We start from the raw sequence: 20,405 nt of genomic DNA, 5'->3' as shown, positions 1-20,405 counted from the left end.
CTCCCTGATGGGCCTCACAAATTCCATCACAATAACCCCCTCCCTTGCCACTAGTTGGCTGGGGCTGGACACGAGGCATAATTCTGGCCAATGAGATGTGTGGGCAAGTCAGCGGGGGAGGGCCTCGGGAAGGGCTTCCTCACTTATAATGAGAGACCCCAGGAAGAGCCAGGCGGGAGGGGAGCTAGTGGGAGACAAGTCAGCATGTGGAGGATGGCAGAGCAGAAACAGGGACAGAGCCTAATTCCCTGACCTTGCTAAGCCCTGGATATAACCCATCACAAAGCTGCCCGACCTCTGCACTTACGTTTTATAAAAATTTTAATGTTCTGATTATTTGTCATTTTGAGTAGGGTTTTCTCCTACTTGCAGAGGAAGGAATCCTAATCAATATATTGCATAATCTAAGCAATTCAGGCACCACAAATTACCTTGGAATAAAAATTTTAAAAAAAAGCAAACCACTTAACAAAAAAGTCTCTGTCACAAAAGCTTCAACAGCAGAAACAGCTTTCCTGTCCTCTCCCTATAAAGTGCAAGGGCAGTTTGAGACCATCACAGCATCTGCTCTGAGCATCCGGGCGATGTTCCGGGATGCTGGCAGACAGGGGAGGGCACGGATTGCAGAGAGGAAGCGGTACCTACAGTTCAATGATGCCAAACAGGACAAAACCAGTCCCTGTTTGGGGTGGGTAGTCCTGGGTTTGTTCTTCAGACCTGTGCTCTTTCCCTTCCTGCCCTCAGGCCAGAAATCCCCCCAAAGACTAAGGGAACAGCTCCCCGGCTAAATAAAACGCGGGTGAGAGTGCTGGAGACACGGCTTTCACAAGTCTAGTCTTCTGAACAGGAGAGGCGATTTGAAACTTCAAACAATTTCAAAATAAAACCCAGCCCAAGGGCTGTAATATAAATTTTGAGTTTTGGAAGAAGTCCGGCACTCCCCGTGCTTCTCTGAGTAGGGATTGAGGGCGAGGCAGCCCCCAGCCCGAATCCTCCTTATGGAAAAGGAAAACAGCCCACCAACCACCACAAAGTCTCCCACAGGCCCTCCATTTGCAGTTACAAAAAAATCTCATCGTTTCTGGACCTTGCCTTCCTGATTTGCCATTCAGCATCCAGGCTCCGTAAGAAATTTGCTTTTCAGAACCAAGGACCGGACAATTAGACCTGTTTTTCTAACGTCAAGGTCAAGTTTCCCACACACCGACAGAGCAAATCCTCTCCAAACACGCTCACGATTTCCCCCGAAAATCCCAAAGGCCTTTTTCTCAAGTCATAAGTGTTGCCTGAAGTTGACAGCGAACTGAACCAGCAGAAGAGATAAGACGGTGGGTTACCTGGTCTGTGGGCTGAGGGAGGACCCGGGATGAGACCCTCGGCTGTGGCCCTACAGCCGCAGGGCTGGCTCCACCTGTCCGACCTGCCAGGTTCTCCGCCACACCTCCAGGCCTGGGCTCACTGCCAGCGCCCGGGCCCGCCATAGGTATGCGTTCACCTTCGGAGAAGTGCTGGCACACGGGTCCCCCCCGACTCTGCTCCCACCCTGTGACCTGCCCCCCCAGCCAGTCAGGCACTGGAACATCTCTCCTGAGTCATCTGATTCTAAATCTAAAGCTGGTAGAGAAAAGAACAAAAGAGAAGAGGAAGGAGGGAGGGGAAGAGGGAAAAACCCAGGCCCACACCCACCCAGCGTTTCCGTGATGGTCAAAGGTGAAGGCAGGTGGGACCACGAGCCTGGGCAGGGCCTTCACGGTGATGGTCAGGGTCAAATTCCAGGGCTGCTCTTTCCCTCTGGGTGGCTATTTTGGGAAAGCAGCTTTGCGCCAGCAGTCGACAGACTGGCTACTGCGGACGCTGGAATCCGGAAGACTCAGAGCTCTGCCAGCACCGGCACAGGTGAAGGCAGGGAGAACAGCCCCACAGAACAAAAGGCAAGTTCCGGGCACCCCGGAAACTCCACTCTGAGCCCCCACAGGCCCACCCATGCCTCTTGGCTCCAACCCTTCAGTAAAGATCTCTGGGCACCTGGAGTAGGAGCTGTCTGGTTTGTCAGAGGAGGTCCTGACTTGATGTGTTAACCCGGGGCTGATGGGCATGGCCGGTGGGGCTGGTGGCATCTGGTCCAGCGGCATCACTGGCTATCACTGTCCTGCCAATCCAGGACGAAGTGCACCTGGCGGCCAGATCTAGCTTCTGTTCCCTTCTGTTCCCTTGCACTGTTCTCTGGCCCGTCCAGCGTACGTTGACAGCGAGCGTGGAACTCTCGGCACTGGCGGAGTGTGAGGCCACAGGCGGTGCCGGGCGGGAGGGGGGCGGGGGGTGGGGTGTGGGCAGCGGGGATCGCGTGCTTCCGAGGCAGCCAATTAAGTCGAGCCTCTGGGCACACTGAGATCTTCCGATAACTAGAGTTTTCGAGTGCAAGGCAGGTTCTAAGATCTAAAGCCCCCACTAGGAAACCAGAACCCGTTTCCCTAAGGAGTCCGTGAGGGACACAGCTTAACTCCTTGACCTTGCTGAGCCCTGGATATAACCCACCACAAAGCTGCCCGACCTCTGCACTTACGTTTTATAAAAATTTATAAAAAATTGAGGCAGGAAAAGGAGCCCAAGAGAGGACCAGTGGCGGAATTCAGACAGAACCCAGCCTCCTTCCTCCGGGTTACAGCCTCGATCACCAAACGTGGGTAGGAGAAGGCGTGGCCTTCGACCTCAGGGTTACGTCAGTCCTCAGGGTTACGCTGTGCTTTGTGAAGTCCCGTCTCAAAGCCAGCGGCTTTCTCTGGGGCCCCAAGAGGGGCTACAAACAGGCCAGGCCTTGCTCAAGGGTCCTGACGCACAGCAGTGAGGCGTGACTCTTCCTCCTCCTCTTCCTCCCCATCCTCCTCCTCTTCCTCCCCATCCTCCCCCTCTTCCTCCCCATCCTCCCCCTCTTCCTCCCCATCCTCCCCCTCTTCCTCCCCCTCCTCCCTCTCCTCCTCGACCCTCCTCTCTCTCAAACAGCCAGTCCTCTGCCTTCTTCCCCCATCAGTCCTGGGTCAGAGGCCTTAAGAAAATCCCCCAAGCACCGGCCAACTTCAGACCGCCCTGACCCTTAGATCATCTGCTAGTCACTGGGCTAAGACCTAAACTAATGGGAGAGAAATGCTTGGCGATTTCAGAAAACTGAACTGCAAGGGTGCTCACGATAAAATCGTCAGCAGGAGCCCTGCTTGCCCTTGAATGCTCGGCCTCCAATTTGGTAGACAGGAATCTTTTACATTTACGTACAAAGTCCCATGATAAGTCACTTGGGATCCCCCAAAGTAGGAAGGCTGCTTGTGGTTAGAGCTGGATGAGTCAACGAAACAAACAAATGAGCTCGATGAGGTCAGCTTCTTGGAAAAGGAACAAAGAAAACTGCACCCAAGCGAGAAGCAGCTTACGATGCCAAGGCAGTGGTCACTGAAAGCCCATTCGGAATCTTTGAGGCCGGTGGCTCTCAATGGGGGCAATTTTGTCCCCCGGGGGAGATCTGGCAATGTCTGGAGACCTTATTGGTGGTCACGAGTGGAGGCGGGGATGGTCCTGGCAACCAGTGGGTACAGGCGTGCTGATAACATCTCGCCGTGCCCAGGATCGACCCACAGCAGAGAGTGACCCGCCCCAAACGGCAACAGTACTGTGACTGGGAAACAGCTCTAATACCACGAGAAAGATTCTCCTCTCTTCTTTAAAAGTCCTGGACAAATGTCCTTTAATCACTGGACATATCCCTCAGCCCAGAGGGCCACCTGCGACCTGCCGAGCCAGGCGATCACAGGTCAGTATCTTTGCAGGGCACTCTAGCAACAGACCCCAGCTTGGGCAAGCTGCCAGTTGCCCCCAGCCAAGGGTCCCAATCCTCAGAACTGGACCCCCCCCACCTGCTGTTCAGCTGCGGAGACCTCCCAGTAAAGCCATGGAGAGAGAGCGGTGGCGGTCCTCATCAGCACAGCAGACGACCTCACCTGTGGCAGGTGCTTTCCGGGCGTCAGCGACCTTTCACTTACTTTGTCTCGCCCGAATAAATAAGAGCCTTGCCCATTAAAGCCGTCTTTCTGCGTTCCTGACCTGCCAGGCCAGTGGGACACGCAGGAGCCACACGTCCAAGTGCACAGGGGGATGGGGCAGGGAGAGCATGTGCCCGCCTTCACATCACATGAAGGCAGGGCACTGAGGGAAGCTGGGAGCTGACCGAGACCCCCGAGCTGAGACCAGCCAGACTCCATCCCCTGCCTCCCCTGAGCGTGGGGGGCGTCCGAGGAACAGGATTCGCAGAGTCACTCCTGCCGGCTGAGCCACCAGGGACCGGAGCTGGGCCGATGGCACGGCATCTGGGGGTCCCCCTGGCTCTTAACTGCAGACTCTGCAATCGAGGGTCTGGATGTGAGTCCCGCAGAGACGGGGGCTCTGGAAGGATACAGAGCACATCACTCTCCCGGAGTTTTTTCTGCCTTTAGGCTCAGCCAACAGTCAACAGAAACCACCCCGAGAGCTGGGCGGATGGGAAGGACCCACGCCCAGGCTGACGGTGGCCGCCTTTGGGGAGTTGGGAGTAAGGGGAGAGGCAGGCCAGAAGGGGCCCAACCCATTAACTTCATCTACCTCTGAACTCTTTGACTTTTTATGAGCATTGCTACCAATTTTATAATTTTAAAAGAACATTAACAAAGCTGAAGAATGAGGGCAGAATATCTCGCGTCCGCGCCTTCTTTCCTGGGAGCACACTTTACCTGCTCAGGAATCTCTGCACTGCTATCTTGATCGGGCTGGTGACCCCGGGCGCCAGACCCCAGAAAGCTGCCTCACGGAGACTCTGCAAAGGCCAAAGAGAAAGGGATGAGACAGGGCAGCTGTCTCCCGCCAACCTCAGGAAACAAGAAGAGTCCAGGCCAGGCCAGCAGCCCGGGGGGGTAGGGAGGCTGCCGGCCCGACACCCCTACATCTCCTGCCAACCCTCCCTGAGCAGCTGGCTGTCACCATGATGGTGGAGGAAAGTCATGCACGGCTAAAACGTGTCTCCCCCTCACCCCTCCACCACACCTTTACGCTCAGTGCCTTCTCACCACCCAGTCTGCTCACAATTGGAACAAGGCCCAGCCTCCTTGAACTGCCACGCTGACCTTTGTGTACCTCACTTCGGACCCGCGGAACCCGAGATCTGGTTTTCCACGTACAATCAGCTTCTGGCCTGGGACCCAGCATTGTCACCACGGCTCAACCGCTCACTTCTCTCCACCCCTAGAGTTCTGGGCTCCCCTCCGCTGACTGTTACTCACAGCCTGGTTGAATAACTCACACACAGGTGTCTCCAAGACCATTCGCCTTCCCAGGTTCCCCTGTCCTGCACGGGGGACCCAGAAACCCAGAGACAGGGCTGGAGCTGGGGGGACAGGGGTGACCCAGTAGGACAACTCACATGCCCTCACATTCTTATGGGCGTCTACTTCACCACTAACATCAAAGGAAGATTAGAAATGCAACGTTTGGCCATAACAACATCACATTTTAACAGTATAGTATACATTGCAAAATGTTGTAAAGAAAAATGGATACGTTGATAAAAGAATATTCAAAATAAATGGTCTAAAGCTTGTGTGTGTGTGTGTGTGTGTGTGTGTGTGTGTGTGTGTGTGTGTGTATGTGTCTTTAGCTTAAGGATATACAGGTACAGAGAAGAAAACACAGGCAGAACAGTCTTTGACGGTAAATCAAAGCAATATTTTTTTGGATCTGTCTCCTAAGACAAAGGAAACAAAAGCAGAAATAAACAAATGGGACCTAATTAAACTTGAAAACTTTTGCACAGCAAACCATTGACAAAATGAAAAGACAATCTACTGAATGGGAGAAAATATTTGCAATTGATGTGACCAATAAAGGATTAATATCCAAACTATATAAACAGCTCATACAACTCAACATCAAAAAAACACACAACCCCCCCCAAAACCAAAAAGCCCGATTAAAAAATGGGCAGAAGACATGAATAGACATTTTTCCGAAGAAGACATACAGATGGCCAACAGACACATGGAAAGATGCTCAACGTCACTAATCATCAGGGGAATGCAAATCAAAATCACAATGAGATTATCATCTCACACCTGTCAGAATGGCTATTATCAAAAAGACCACAAATAAATGCTGGCAAGGATGTGGAGAAAAAGGAACTCTTGCACACTACACTGTTGGTGGGAATGTAAACTGGTGCAGCCACTATGGAACACAGTATGGAGGTTCCTCAAAAAAATAAAATAAAAATAGAACTACCATAGATGAAGCAATTCCACTCCTTGGTATATATCCACCCCCCCCCAAAAAAAACCCCAAAACTCTAATTCGAAAAGATACATGCACCTCAATGCTCACAGCAGCATTGTTTACAATTGCCAGGATATGGAAGCAACCTAAGTGCCCATCAACAGGTGAATGGATAAAGAAGACATGGTGTATATATATACACAACGGAATACTACTCAGCCATAAAAAAGAATGAAATTTTTGCTATTTGCGACAACATGGATGGACCTGGAAGGTATTATGCTAAGTGAAGTAATTCAGACTGAGAAAGACAAATACCATATGTTATCACTTATATGTGGAATCTAAAAAATAAAACAAACAAATGAATATAACAGAAAAGAAGCAGACTCACAGATTTAGAGAACAAACTAGTGGTTACCAGTGGGGAGAGAGAAAGGGGAAGGGGCAAGATAGGGGGAGGGGAATAAAGGTACAAACTACTATGTAAAAAAAATAAGCTACAAAGATATATTGTACAGCACAGGGAATATAGTCAATATTTTAAAGTAACTTTAGATGGAGTATAATCTGTAAAAATTCTGAATCACCATATTGTCCACCAGAAACTAATATTATAAATCAACTATACCTCAATAAAAAAATAATTTAAAAAGCTAAAAAAAAGAATATACAGGTACAAAGGCAAACAAAACCAGTATTCCCAGTGGGCTAAACGGAAAAGTCACTTGGATGCTACGGAGATGATGCCCATCTGGTTCCCACAAGAAGGGAGCAGCTCCCTGAGGCCCCAGTCCGGGCTCTGGACTCTGGAAGTTAACTGGGGGTCTGGAATGCAGGGGTGGGAGAATGGAAGAGATACAGAAGCCAAGCAGACATGAATTCACTGCACTGAGCAGGAAATTAATGGGGGAACCTACCCTCTGCCCCACATAGGGAGGCTCGAGCATCTAGTCTAGTTTATGAGGCAGGGCAGGAGGACCCAATGTCCCTATGTGATCAGACAGCTCAAGGCTGGCAGGAATTATAAAGGAGGGATGTTTGTGGACCCCAAGTGCCGTCCGCTCTGCTCCCGTCCCTACACACTGGTGGCTCACTTTCCACCTACGCCCACAAGTATTCAGCGTCCTCAAACCCTGCGTGACAGCTGATTCACTGAGCAAAACCTGTCCTCAGGAGAACCGGACGCCCCAACCTGCAAGCTGGCTGGCTGAGCAGGAGCCTCGGCCGGTTCAAGGGGCTTTGCATCTGACTGTAGAGTGAATTTGCTTTCTGGCTTAAGCCAAAAGAATGAAGCTCTAATTTGTAAATTTGAGCCACAAACCAGCTCACTGAAGGAGACTGGGCGGGGGTGGCAGCGGAAGGGGAGGTTTCCCCGAGATCCCTTCGGCTCCCTCAGATGCCGGCTCTCCTGCCTCTCTCTGCACCTTGCGGGGCCGGCCTCTCTGTCTTGAGCACCCACTTTCCAGCTTCAACAAACAACCCTTACTTGTCCTTCAAGTCTCGGTCAGCCCTCCTCTCCTGGGGGAGGCACGGTACATGCCCTGGCCGTGGGCTCCCATGCCCACCCCAAGCATCACCCATCAACGCCCCGGGCTGCTGTCAGAGTCAGGGAGCCCTGGTTCACATCCTCTGCTCGCCAATGACCAGGCTGAGCTGCAGGTGTATCGTCTGTACAAGAGGATGCACAACACGGGTTGAGACAGTGGATGGGAAAGTATTTCACAAACTGTAAGTGTAAGGAATTATGTTTACGTGTTAGACTCTCTTGAGCACACCTAATTTGTAAGTGAACAGTGATTTGGATTCTTCGGAAGTTTGTTAGTTGGGTACCCGGAACCAGGAATGCCGAAGCCCAAAGGGATAACAGTGTCAGTGTGCAGGTGCGCTGACCCAGCCGGTGGCGCGGGGGGTGGGGGGGGGGGTGGTGGCGGAGGAGTCCACTTAGCTGAGCGCCTGTGCTCAGAGCCGACCTCAGGCATCTGGAAACGCCTCTGCGACACTGAGAGACTACATTTCTGTTGTTTTAAGCCACCCAGTTTGTGGTCATTTGTTACAGCTGCCACAAGACCCTCAAATACCCCTGGGGTCATCAGGGAACTCACTGCAACAGGAAGAGGGAGGGGACAGGGGCTTGTGGGGGAGGAGCGAGAAGAGACCTCTGAGCAGCCTGAAACTCCTGCGCTTCCTCAGAATGTACTGTTACCCCCAATGCTGTGCTCTGTTGATATTCTCACCTTCTGTTAATCAGTACTCTCCTTGGATAAACCTAGTCACCCCAAATTTACAGTTAGATGAAATTCAAAATCAAGTAAACGACATGACTAACATTAAAAGCAACGAATCAAAGCTTTGTTTTCAAATGACACCCACTCCCTTATTCTGATATCGGGGTGGGGCACGATTGCCCTTGAGATCCACTTATTAACTCGTACCTTACACACAGCGCTAACCTGCTGTAGGGATGGGGGTTTCTAGCCCCGCAGTAATTTAGAAGCAGCCACTCAGAAGGGAGGAACAGGTTTGCTGTAATCGGATTCACTGACAAAACCAAGGAGAGACAGGTGAGAGGGCTGCAGAGGCAGAGAAGAAATGCGAATGCTATAGAACACACTTACTAACACGTACAAGAGCCCGGTGCCCTGAGGCTGGGGCCTTCGGGCCATCGTTCCACACTACACAGCACAGCCACGCATCTTCAGGGGGATAGTCTGGCTCAGCAGGAGAAGGTAAAACTGTTTATTCTGCTTTAAGAAGCATACTGTTCCCTTTGTCCGCCTGTCCCCACGCCCACGGTCCTAGGCAGAGGGTGTCCCACCCTCTCCTCTTGTGAACTCTGCCCTGGATGCAGTGAGGGGACTGGCGCGGAGTTGGGACCACAGCCCAGAAGGGGCTCACCCAGCGTGCCAGCCGCGGGAACACATAAATGAATGGATAGAAGAACAATAAGAGATGGGTGAATTTAAAGTTTTGATTAAATGTCTGAATTCCTCACTGGGCTTGGCCTCTCTCTCTGCTGACTCTGCCTCAAGCTCCTGTGGCTCTGTTTCTCTTTCACAGAATTCCTGGGACCATTTAACCATGGAAACAGCCATGACGATATTAACGAGGGCAGTCCTCAAAATCCAGGGGGATCAGGAAAAATTGTAAGAAATGCTGCCAGTGTCTCTGTTTTAAAAATTGTAAATTGCTGGCAGGACAAGAAACTATGAGGAACAAAAGGTCCACAAATAGAATTAGAAATGGTGGTGGACAGACCCTTCAGGCCCCGTGACTGTGGCCTCCTAGCGCTCAGGCCCTTGTGCCATCCCCTCCCCTTGGGTGTGGATGGGACCCGGGACTTACTTCTGAACAAGAGAAGAGGGCTAAGGTGGCAGGATCGCGGATCTCAAAGTGCCTTCACACCATTCGGGTTCTGGGTGGCCCTGCAGTCTCCCACACATCGTGGGGGAAGCAGCAGAATGACCACGACTGCAGCCTCTGAGCCATGTTACCTGCATTCAAGCCCAGCCTCAGCCATAACCACACTTGTGCCCAGCGACGTAAACCCCCTAAGTCTCAGTTTCCCCATATGTAAAATGGGTACAATAGTAGCTTCCTCACAGCCTTGTTATAAGGATTAAATAAGGGAATATTTGAAAAGTGCTTAGCACAGCGTGTGGCACACACTAAGCACTCAATAAATGTTTGCTATTTATGCATTACTTATTCACCTTCTGTTGTCCTGACTGGATGGTAAAGTCCGTGTGGGCAGCGATGGTCTGTCCTGCCCACTGTTGCACAGAGCCTTGAACACGGGGTGGATCACAGAATACTTGTGAATGATGCGATCCTCTGTGAGGCAGGCAGGATGGGAATTTTTTATTCCAAGAAGACGGGTTGAGAGATGTTAAATTCTTACCCAATAGCACAGAGGAAATGAGGGGTAAAACAAGGACCATCTCACTACCAAACAATGTACTTTCTATTTCTCCACTGCCTTCAACACGACTTCTAACAAAGTTAATCTGACACGTATTTAAGGATAAGTGCTAGCCTCCAGTACGGTAATTAGACTTAAATGGAAACAATTCACATAACTGAACATAATTAGCACTATGTGTACACACTCAAGCTTGCATTTCTGGAAGCGTTCTAGAGAAGGTGTGATTCTCTGGTGAAGAGGAGGGAATGAGAGGCTGGGAAGCATTTGCTTTTTTTAAAAAAAATTCAGGGCTTCCCTGGTGGCGCAGTGGTTAAGAATCGCCTGCCAATGCAGGGGACACGGGTTCGGGCCCTGGTCCGGGAAGATCCCACATGCCGCGGAGCAACTAAGCCCGTGCACCACAACTACTGAGCCTGCGCTCTGGAGCCCGCGAGCCACAACTGCTGAGCCCGCGTGCCACAACTACTGAAGCCTGCACGCCTAGAGCCCGTGCTCCGCAACAAGAGAAGCCACCGCAATGAGAAGCCCGCGCACCGCAACGCAGAGTAGCCCCCGCTCACCACAACTAGAGAAAGCCCGCACGCAGCAACAAAGACCCAAGGCAGCCAAAAATAAATAAGAAAATAAAATAAATAAATTTATTAAAAAAAAATTCAGTGTAGAATGATGTGGCTTAGGAGTGGCTCGAAGGGAAGGGAAGTTTTGAAATACGTTGGGGTTAAACGGCTTTTGAGGGGATGGGACAGTCCTCAATGGATGCCAAGGTGGAAAGCTATCGGGGCCCACAGTGCAGGCTTGGTCTCAAATATTACTCTGGGCCCGTCCTCCCTTCCCTCCTGCTAAAAGGCCACCACAGCTGCCCGCTCACCCTCACAGGGTCTCTCTACATCCCAGCCCACATCCCTCCCCTGGCTCTGCCCTATCAGGGAGGTGGGCTTTCAGGGCAGGGAGATGGCTGGGTGGTACCCAGGGTAAGTAAATTCAACACAGGCCCCCAAGCAGCTGTTTCTCAGCACATTATCCAGAACAGTTTCTCTGTAGCTCCAGGTTGGAGGCAAGGGATTTGAATTTGCTTTGGGTTTTGGGTAGATAATTCTGAGAACCACCACCTGCCTTGCGGTGATCCTGGAGGAGGAACTGTATCCATCAGTGGCTGATGACGTGGTCCAGGAATTTAAACTTGCTTCACCCCATCACTGGTGGTGAGTTTCATAATCAGAGGGGGTTATAACGGCAGTAGTCACCCACTTTCAAGTCTAGTTTAATTAATTTTGTTGTGAGATGATGTGACAGCCTCAGAATATGTTTAACGCCAAGTTTAGTAATCAATTCGGCTCAAGTCAACTAACACCCCTCCCCCAGTATGGACACCCCTCCCCCACTGCCGTCAGGCCAGCTCTTTCTCCTCTGGATGGAACCTCCCTTTCCTCCACCCGCTTTCCTCATAGGGAGCCATGAGGAGCCGTGATGCACCCAGCCCGTGGCTGATCTGCCAGGAGGAGGAAGGGCCCGTTCAGAGGAGGCGATGAGAATCAGGCAGGAGCTGCCCAGCCCGATGCTAAGTGAGGTGGGGAGGCTGGGAGCAGTGAGTCAGCACCCTTCTCAGGAAGGGACAAGACACGCATCAGATGACAGTGCAGTAAGAGGTCACTTGGTACCATGGGGGTCAGGGTGGGGTCTCAGGAGTAGACTGGTCGACCATGGGCGCCATGCATGGGAGCTGCCCGGGGTCGGTTACCACCTGCCCACAGCCAGGGATACGGGAGCAGAGTGTATTCTTTTTGCATCCACCCAAGGCATTTTGCTCCACTTCAACATCTGCAACACTAGTTAACAACAACAAAAATGAAAGCATCAATCTTTAGGAAGGGGAAGAAAGGGATATTTGCAATGCAAAAATCCAACACACACAAAAAACTCCAAAAGCCTCACTACATTATATCAGTGTAAAGGAAGGTTCTTCTCATTTAGTGAAAGTATTAAATATCTGTGGCAAGACGGGAATAAAGACACAGACCTACTAGAGAATGGACTTGAGGATATGGGGAGGGGGAAGGGTAAGATGTGACAAAGTGAGAGAGTGGCATGGACATATATACACTACCAAACGTAAAATAGATAGCTAGTGGGAAGCAACCTAAAATAGATAGCTAGTGGGAAGCAACCACATAGCACAGGGAGATCAGCTCTGTGCTTTGTGACCACCTAGAGGGGTGGGATAGGGAGGGTGGGAGGGAGGGAGATGCAAGAGGGAAGAGATATGGGAACATATGTATATGTATAACTGATTCATTTTGTTATAAAGCAGAAACTAACACACCATTGTAAAGCAATTATACTCCAATAAAGATGTTTAAAAAAAAAAATCTGTGAAAGCAAAGCTCGTTATCACTGATGATACCTAATAGCCACCAGAGCGCCCTGCTGCATGGCTGATGTACATTATCTAATTTATTTTACACTGTGACTCTACGAAGTAGGTCCTAACATAAGCCCAATTTTACAGATGAGAAGCTAAAATCCAGGAAGGTTAAGTCATATTTCCAGATTCAAGCAGTCAGTGACAGAGATGGGCCTGGAAGGCAAGTCCTTGACTTGAAGCCATGCGCTTCATGGACGTTGGGGAACTGAGATGCCTTTGAATGGAGAGAAAAGACCCATACCTGTTAATGGACCGCAGCATCCGGCAGCGCCTGCATGGCATCTACAGCCAGACCCAGAATGGGAGGGGACGCCCAAGGTTGGCCACCAAATGCTTTCATTCCTAAGGACTCTTTCACTGAAATTGGGATTTAAAGTAGCCCCTGCCAGCCCCCCCTGACTAACACACACACACCAGCCCTTGTTGTCAGACAGATTAAAACAAACTGATGCCGATTCTTTGGGTGCTGGAGCCAGGACTCTCTTTCTCAAGGTGGGGTACAAACACGAGACACAGGCAATCCCTTCAGCAAAGGCCACCGGGGCAAACTCAGCAGGAACTGCTGGATGGAGAGTTTTGGGGGGAGCCTGCATCCACATCACTCCCCAGGGAGGTGAGTTCCAAGGTCTTCCTCACTTTTCAGCAATCAAAAATGAAGATCAAAATAGATAACCAACAAGGACCTACTACATAACACAGGGAACTATACTTAATATTCTATAATAAAGTATAAGGGAAAGGAATCTGAAAAAAATACATATATATGTATGTATAACTGAATCACTTTGCTGTACACCTGAAACTAACACAACATTGTAAATCACCTGTACTTCAGTGAAAACAAAACCAAAAAAATATTGCTAAGACCGATATCAAAACAAAACAAAACAAAACAAAATGAAGATCATAATCCCCACGCTCTCCCTAGTAAACAGAGACCAGAAGATGTCAGGTGCTCTGCCTAGGCTGGGCGGCAGAAGTGGGCCTGTTCACCCAATATTTGACAGGGTGTAGGCCTGGGAATGAAGACGGGGCCTGGGGATGGGCTGTCTGTCCTCCAGCCACCCCTGTGGGGGAGGGAGCCTCAGCCGTTCCACTCTACCAACTCCCCCTTTGTAAGAACCCTCCACCCAGTCTAACTCCACTACCTGTATCAGACTCCTAAATATGACTCATGCATCCCTAATTTTGCTAATGCCATTCTCTTCAATTTACCTTTCCCTTTTCTCCAACTGTCTCAGAATCCTGGCTGCTCTCCCAGGCTCAGATCAAATCCTTTCTACTTCCACAAACTGCCTTGACTTCTCCCCAGCCCTGTGAGTCCCTGAAATCCCAGCCCATTTACTAACCCATTACATTCCCCACTGGGCCTATAGATACTCAGCACTGCACAGCAGTCCTACGACATTTCACATGTCCATCCATCCACCCGACAAATATTTATTAAGCACGTGCCATATGCACTGTTCTGTCACTTCCCTTGTCCATTCTCTCCTCATTTCCCAAGGTGGCTCCTTCCCACCTTCTGTTCTGCCTCAAACCTCCCCCACTCCCTCCCTCAGCAATCTCACCCAGTCTCACGGCATCGGTACCATATTAGTCACTGAGACCCCCTGCCCTGACCTCTCTCCTACACTCCGATGTCTAACAGGTGACCTACTGTAGCCAGATCAGAACTCCAGATTCCCCATAAACCCTGCAGCCTGCACCTCCCAGTTTTCCCCACCTCGATAAATGATTCACCCATCTGTGCAAGCCACAGACTTCACAGTCATCTTCGTCTCCTCTTTTTTTTTCCTGCCCATCCCCCCATGTCCAACCAGCAGCAGACTCCGTCGGCTCTGCCTTTAAAACCTACTGCCTCTATCCCCTCCAGGCTACAGCCCTAGCCCAACCACTGTGGTTTCTAGCCAGACCAAGGAACAGCCTCCAGCAGGTCTCCCGGCTGCCACTCTTGTGTATGTTCTTTACACAGCAGCCAGAGTGATTGTTTTAAAACATAAGATCATGATGTTTGCAGCTCAAAACCCTCCAAAGGCTGCTGAACATCACCCTTTGGATTTCATTCTAAGTCCTCAAGGCATACAAAGCCCCTGCCTGACTTCACCTGTTACCGCTCACCTCCAGCCTCACTGGCTTCCTTGCAAATTTCTCAAATGCACCTTTGCACGTGCTGACCCTGAAAAGCCCTCCCCTCACCTCAGTGACTTAACACCTCCCCCAGCACTCTTCATCCTCCAATCCCTTCATAGCATTTATCACGACCTAACATTATTTGAAATAGTTATTTTGTTCATTTATCACATCTTTTCTCCATCAGAAGATCAGCTGCTCCACAAAGCAAGGATTTGCCTATCTAGTTCACTGCTGTATTCTCAGTGCTAAGTGATGCAGGCACATAGCAAGGATTCAATAAGTATTTGCTGAATGAATGAATGAATGGGTGCTGCCTAGTCATTTTCTTGTTGCGTATGTCTGACCTCCTCTAACCCGAGGCTGAGCAGCCTCTAACCAGAGGCAGCATCTTGTACATCTTTTCATCTTCCTATACCTCCTAGCCCAGCAGCCAGTTACAAGGGCAAGTTCAGGGCTGGGAAGACAATCAGGCTGCACGATCAGTGGGAGGTGCTGCCTGACGTGCCGTGACGCAAAGGACCCGGAGGCCGGTCTAGGCTTAGCATCATTGATTTGTGTGCCAGGGGCCCGGGGTGGGGTGTAAAAGTGTAGTCCTTGGGACCGCCCAGCCTGTTAACCAGGGGATTCTTGAGGCAGGAGAGAAAGCTGGATTGGCAGGCAGAGCAGGACAATCTTGGCCGGTCCCAGGGTTTGGGAAGCTCAGGAAACAGGCCACTAACCCACAGGGCAGCTGATGCCAGTGGGCCCCAGGGTACCAGCTGATGCTGCCCCATCAGCCCTCTGTTCCTGGAAAGACCCTCAAGGGAAATGTCAGGGAGTACAGGAGCCCCTCCCCCCCTCCTGCTCAGCCCACCTACCTCAGCCATTGCTACACAGAGGCTCAGGGGAGTGGCCATTTGTCCCAAAGCTCTCTTGGGCCTGGAGGCAGAGGCAGAACTGGGCCCACATAACTTACAGGGCACCCCTTTGCCTTCCCGACAAGATTCCTGGCTACAGAGTTCCACAGGCACTTATCCAGGACGCCCAGCCACTTCCTGCTGCAGGAGACCAGCACGGATGTAACAGGAGGGCACGGGCCCTGGGTCTTTCTGCCCAGCCATGCTCCCTGTGCCCCACCAGGCACAGAAACAGTGAAGGCACTGGAGCAGGTGCCCTATCGGCGCTACCAGCCTCATTCACTTAAGCTGGGAGAGGGGGCGTCCATGCACTGCTGCCTGCCGTTCCCTGCCGGGAGGGTGGACGACCAGAAGCGCCCTCCCTCGAAGTCTCCGTCCTGACCTGCCGCTCCCAGGCTGGACGCTGTTCCCACCACTGGGGGGTGGGTAGAAGGCCGGGGTGGGCAGGGGAGGGAATGGGGGAGGGTGGAAGGCGGTGGGCGGGACTGCAAGTCTGAAACCCCTTTCTCCTGTTCCTCTCTTTGAAACGCGAGTTGGCGGACTAGACTTCTTATATAACACTACTTTCGTGACCAAAGCACTCTTCATATCTGAGACTTTTCACAACCACCTTGGGGAGCTAGTTTCAATGCCCCCACTTGCAGGAGGTCAAGGTATTTGCTGCGATAGCACGTGGCTGAGCAGCGGCAGGAAGACCAGAGTTCCCGTTTCCACCCCCAGACCAGGCAGCCCTCCTGCACCCACGACGGAGTGAGAAGGAAAGAAATACCCAGCCATGCAAAACCCGAAAAAGGAATCCTTTCTCTCCAAAGATTATGAAATCAAAGAGCATTTTGTTGTTTCTTGGACATACTTCTTTCGACTCGGAGGCCACACAATTCAACAGGCTTCCCATTATTATTATTGTTAAAGTACTTACTTTAGCTCCTGCCTCCTTTACCAACTTTCACACTGACCGAGAACTAAAGCGTTTACCTGGGCTCAGCCTTGGACGGGGCGAGCAGGTCGCGCGGGCTTCCAGCCTCCTCCTCCCCGGGGCTTGGCTCCAAAGCTCCCGCAAAATCTCGAAATCCCCCCAGATCTGCGCGGCCACTGAGGGAAGCAGCCCGGCTCTGAACAAGCCCAGGCAAGCCCAGGCAGAGCCCGCTTCTTGGTCCTCCCTCCTGCGCGCACCACCCGGCCCCGGGGCGAGAGACGCGTCTCTCCAGCCCCAGGTCCGTGGAGTCGACTCGCCCCAGACAGGCCGGGCGCCTACAGCTCCTCCAACTGAAAAGGAAAAGGGCCCAGGTAGGGCAAGGAGGGGCGGTTGGGGGCGGCGCCAGCCCGCGGGGAGCAGGGCGGGAGCGCCGCGGGCGCCCGGGTCACGTCGGGGCGGGGGGTGGGGGTGGTGTACGCGTTCACAGAGGCCCGGGGCGCGGCGGCGGGGCGCGCTGCTGGGGGACCAGGCGCGCTCGGCCGTGGAGCGGGTTCCCCCGGGCACCGGGTCCCGGCCCCTCCACCACCGCCGCCGCCCGGCTGGGCTGGTGCTGCCCTGGTGACAGCGCGGACAGCGCAGCGCCCCTCGCCTCCGCCCGCCGCGGGAGTCCGGGGCGGGATCCCGGGGCGCGCTCCCGGAGCCGACGACCGGACTCCACGGCCATCGCGACCCATCCGGGAGCTCCTCGCCCCTCCGCGGCGGGACCGAAGCCCGGGCGGGCCGAAGGGGGCCTGTAAGAAAGCAAACAGAAACCACGCGGCCGCTCGACGCGATGCCCAGCCCGCGGGCCTCTCCCCGGGAAGGGGGAAACAGAAACCCGCGTCCCGGGAGCGGGCGAGGGAGGTGCCCCGGGTCTGGATTTGCCGTGCCCGCGACATTGCCATCCTGGAGAGCTCGGAAGTCCTACGCAGCCCTGATTCAAGGAGACGGGAAAGGACTTCTAGGGCCAGAAACTGGCACCCCGCTGGGGCCACCGCCCGCCGGCCCGGCGCCCCACCCCCACTCACCTCGCCTCCAAGTTCCGGCGCTGCGGGCCGCTGGGTGTCTGGGCTCGCGCGTCCCGGGGCGCAGAGGCGGTCGGCGGGCATCGCCCAGGCGCGGCGCTCGAGAGTCGGGTGCGCCGGGCGGGGACCGCGCGGGGCAGGGCTCGGCTGAGCCGAGGGGCCGGGCGCAGCCCCCAGCATCGGCCTTAAAGGTTCCCGCAGGCACCAACGCAGACGCTGGGAGGCGCCGCACAGCCCACGAAGTGCGCGCCTCCCTTTTCTCCCGTTTCCACGCTGCCCTGCGCGTGGCGCGGGACGCCCCCCGGGTAGATGGGGACGCACGTGCAGCAGTGGCCCTGAAGACCCCTCTCTGCTGTGCGGAGGGGGCTCCCCAGCCACTCTCCCTTCCCCAACCACCGTAGATCCCACCCAGTCCGACCAGGTTTGGACCTGGGAGACAAACTGCCCCGCGGCCCGCGCGCCCAGGTATGAAGGAAAGAGGAGTTCCCGGGGCCTTGCCGTGCGAGCGTTTCTGCCCTCAGGGTTGTTGCAGGACTGAAATCGCTTCCTCCGAAGCAAACCCTCCTCGCAGACTCAGCACTTGCGAGCCGTCAGGCACCTGTCTCCTCCACAGACACAAAGCTGACGGCGAAGGTCTTCTCGGCCCCGTGAGACTCATGAGGCTCGCACTGGGAGAAAATGGCCCTTGGGGGGGAAGCAGCCGCTGCCCAGATGGGTAATCCCATTTGGGCACACGGTGGGGGGGGCGGAGCACGAGGAGGCGGGGTGTGAGCTGTCCCCATTGGACAGACGACCATCCCGAGGCTCACAGGGATGTCTGCGTGGAGCCCATGTTCCCAGACTTTTCCGGGGTTTCTAGAATAGTCCTAGAGAAGGAAAGAGCCAGTCAGCAGGTGAGAATGCCCAGGTGCATTGGATAGCTGCAGGTCAGGCCTACCTTTCTCCACACCAGCAGTCCACGGGAGAACAATTCCCCGCCCACCCTCGCCCCAGGGTGGCCATCACCATGGAGTAGATGGGGTGAGGAAGGCTTTGCAGATCCTGAGATTCAGGAGGATTCAATGAGGCCGATGGCTCTAGAGGCAGCACAAGCTGATGGAAGGGAAAAGGGGGTTCTAATCCTGATTCAGTGTGTGACCTCTGGCAATAATAATTAATAATAATAATAATAATAATAATAATAATAGAGACTTCCCTGTTGGTCCAGTGGGTAAGACTCCGTGCTGCCAATGCAGGGGGCCCGGGTTCGATCCCTGGTCAGGGAACTAGATCCCATGTGCATGCCGCAACTAAGACCTGGCGCAGCCTGAAGAAATAAACAAATAAATATTAAAAAAAAAAATAGTAAAGCTAACTCACATTGAGTTCTCAGTGTGCAGGCATCATCCTAAACCCACCCCAGATAATCTCTTTCAATCCTCAAAACAGTCCTATGAGATAGATAGTAGTACTGCCCCATTTTCAGGTGAGAAAATCGAGGACCAGAAAGGTAAAACTTGGCCACCATCGCAAGGAGGAGAGTGGGGGGTGGAACCAGGACCCAAATCCATGCCTTTCTGACCCCCAAGCCTCACTCCTTAAGCACCTGCCATCCAGCCTCAATTTGGCGAATTGCTTAGGCTGTCCAAGCCTCGGGGTCCTCATGTGTATGGACAGCGTGAGGCCCATGGTATGGATTCAATACATATTGGTGGAATGAATGAATGACCCCCCCCAACCCCTCAGAGTAATTGTAAGGACTGCAGTAGATGGAGTTCCTGCACGTAGCAGGCACTTCCGTGCATTCATCAGCTCATCTAAGGAACCTCTATGGAGCCACAGGCCCGAGGAAGCAATAGTTCCCTGCTCCAGGTGTATAGACACTTGGGAGCATTTCCGGCTGAGACCTCCGCCCTCATTGGTTCTTTCTTCTCATTTTCTTTTCAAAGCCACCAAAATGCCTTGACCTGGGCCACTAACAGATGAATGGGTACACTTGGGAGACACCAGACTCTGGTAACTAGAGGACTGAAATAACCAGATTTGTATCCACTTTTCCATCCAGAGAGGCCAAACCATATCTAGGCCTCATTTTTTTTTTTTTCTTGACTCATTTTTGTGGAAGTGAGGACTGGTTTACAAAGGCTTCTCCATATGCCAAAGTCTGTCTCACCACTTCCTACCCCACCAAGCATGAGGATGTTGAGCCCATTTGTATTTCCCCTAGAATCCATCCAGCACCCGGATGTACACACACCCCTGACTAACAAGCAAAGGGGCTACGGAGAAAGGGGGCTACAGAAGTAACAAGGACAAGCTTCAATTTATGACCCCCGCCCCAGACACAGCTTCGAAACAGTGCACCCGGGAGGCATTGATGTCTTAAATCTAACCACCAAGGCCCAAGGAGTCCTGTTCCCCAGTCGGCCTAATGAGATTGATCTTGTCCAAAAATGTGAATTAAAAAATAGGATAACAATGTCCTGGGATTAGATCATACGGATGGTTGCACAATTTTGTAAATCCAGTCATCCCTCCAAGGGGGATTGGTTCCAGGACCCGCCTCAGATCCCAAAATTTGAGAATGCTCAACTTCCTTATATAAAATGAGGTAGTATTTGGATATAACCTAGGCACATCTTCCTGTATTCATTATATCATCTCTAGGTTACTTATAATACCTAGTACAATATAAACACAATGTAAATAATTGTAAATTTAATGTAAATGATATGTAAATAGTTGCTGGCACCAGCAAATTAAAGTTTTGCTTTTTTGGAATATC

At 52.4% G+C, this 20,405-nt stretch overlaps 2 long non-coding RNA genes across 5 annotated transcripts in view; one reads left to right on the top strand and one right to left on the bottom strand.

Moving 5' to 3' along the window:
• LOC309660730 overlaps positions 1-16,776 on the bottom strand; it is a 25,071-nt gene extending 8,295 nt beyond the window's left edge. For both annotated transcript variants that reach the window (XR_014263572.1, XR_014263573.1), the window contains exons 1-2: positions 16,637-16,776; positions 4,752-4,834 (exon numbers count right to left, since the gene is read on the bottom strand). This is a non-coding gene — a long non-coding RNA (uncharacterized lncRNA). The remainder of the gene's footprint in view (positions 1-4,751; positions 4,835-16,636) is intronic.
• LOC309660721 lies at positions 12,367-20,405 on the top strand. Of its 3 annotated transcripts, XR_014263566.1 has the most exons (4): positions 12,367-16,948; positions 18,043-18,356; positions 19,570-19,636; positions 19,848-20,405. It is a non-coding gene; the product is annotated as an uncharacterized lncRNA (long non-coding RNA). The 3 variants fall into 3 exon arrangements; XR_014263567.1 differs by lacking the exon at positions 18,043-18,356 and having other exon boundaries at positions 16,826-16,948; XR_014263568.1 differs by lacking the exon at positions 12,367-16,948 and having other exon boundaries at positions 16,977-18,356.

Source organism: Balaenoptera physalus, assembly GCF_965194825.1.
Source record: "Balaenoptera physalus genome assembly, chromosome: 1".
In the NCBI taxonomy this organism is placed as follows: Eukaryota; Metazoa; Chordata; class Mammalia; order Artiodactyla; family Balaenopteridae; genus Balaenoptera; species Balaenoptera physalus.
Note: the sequence above shows the minus strand (reverse complement) of the source record. Positions and strands in the feature narration are given on the sequence as shown.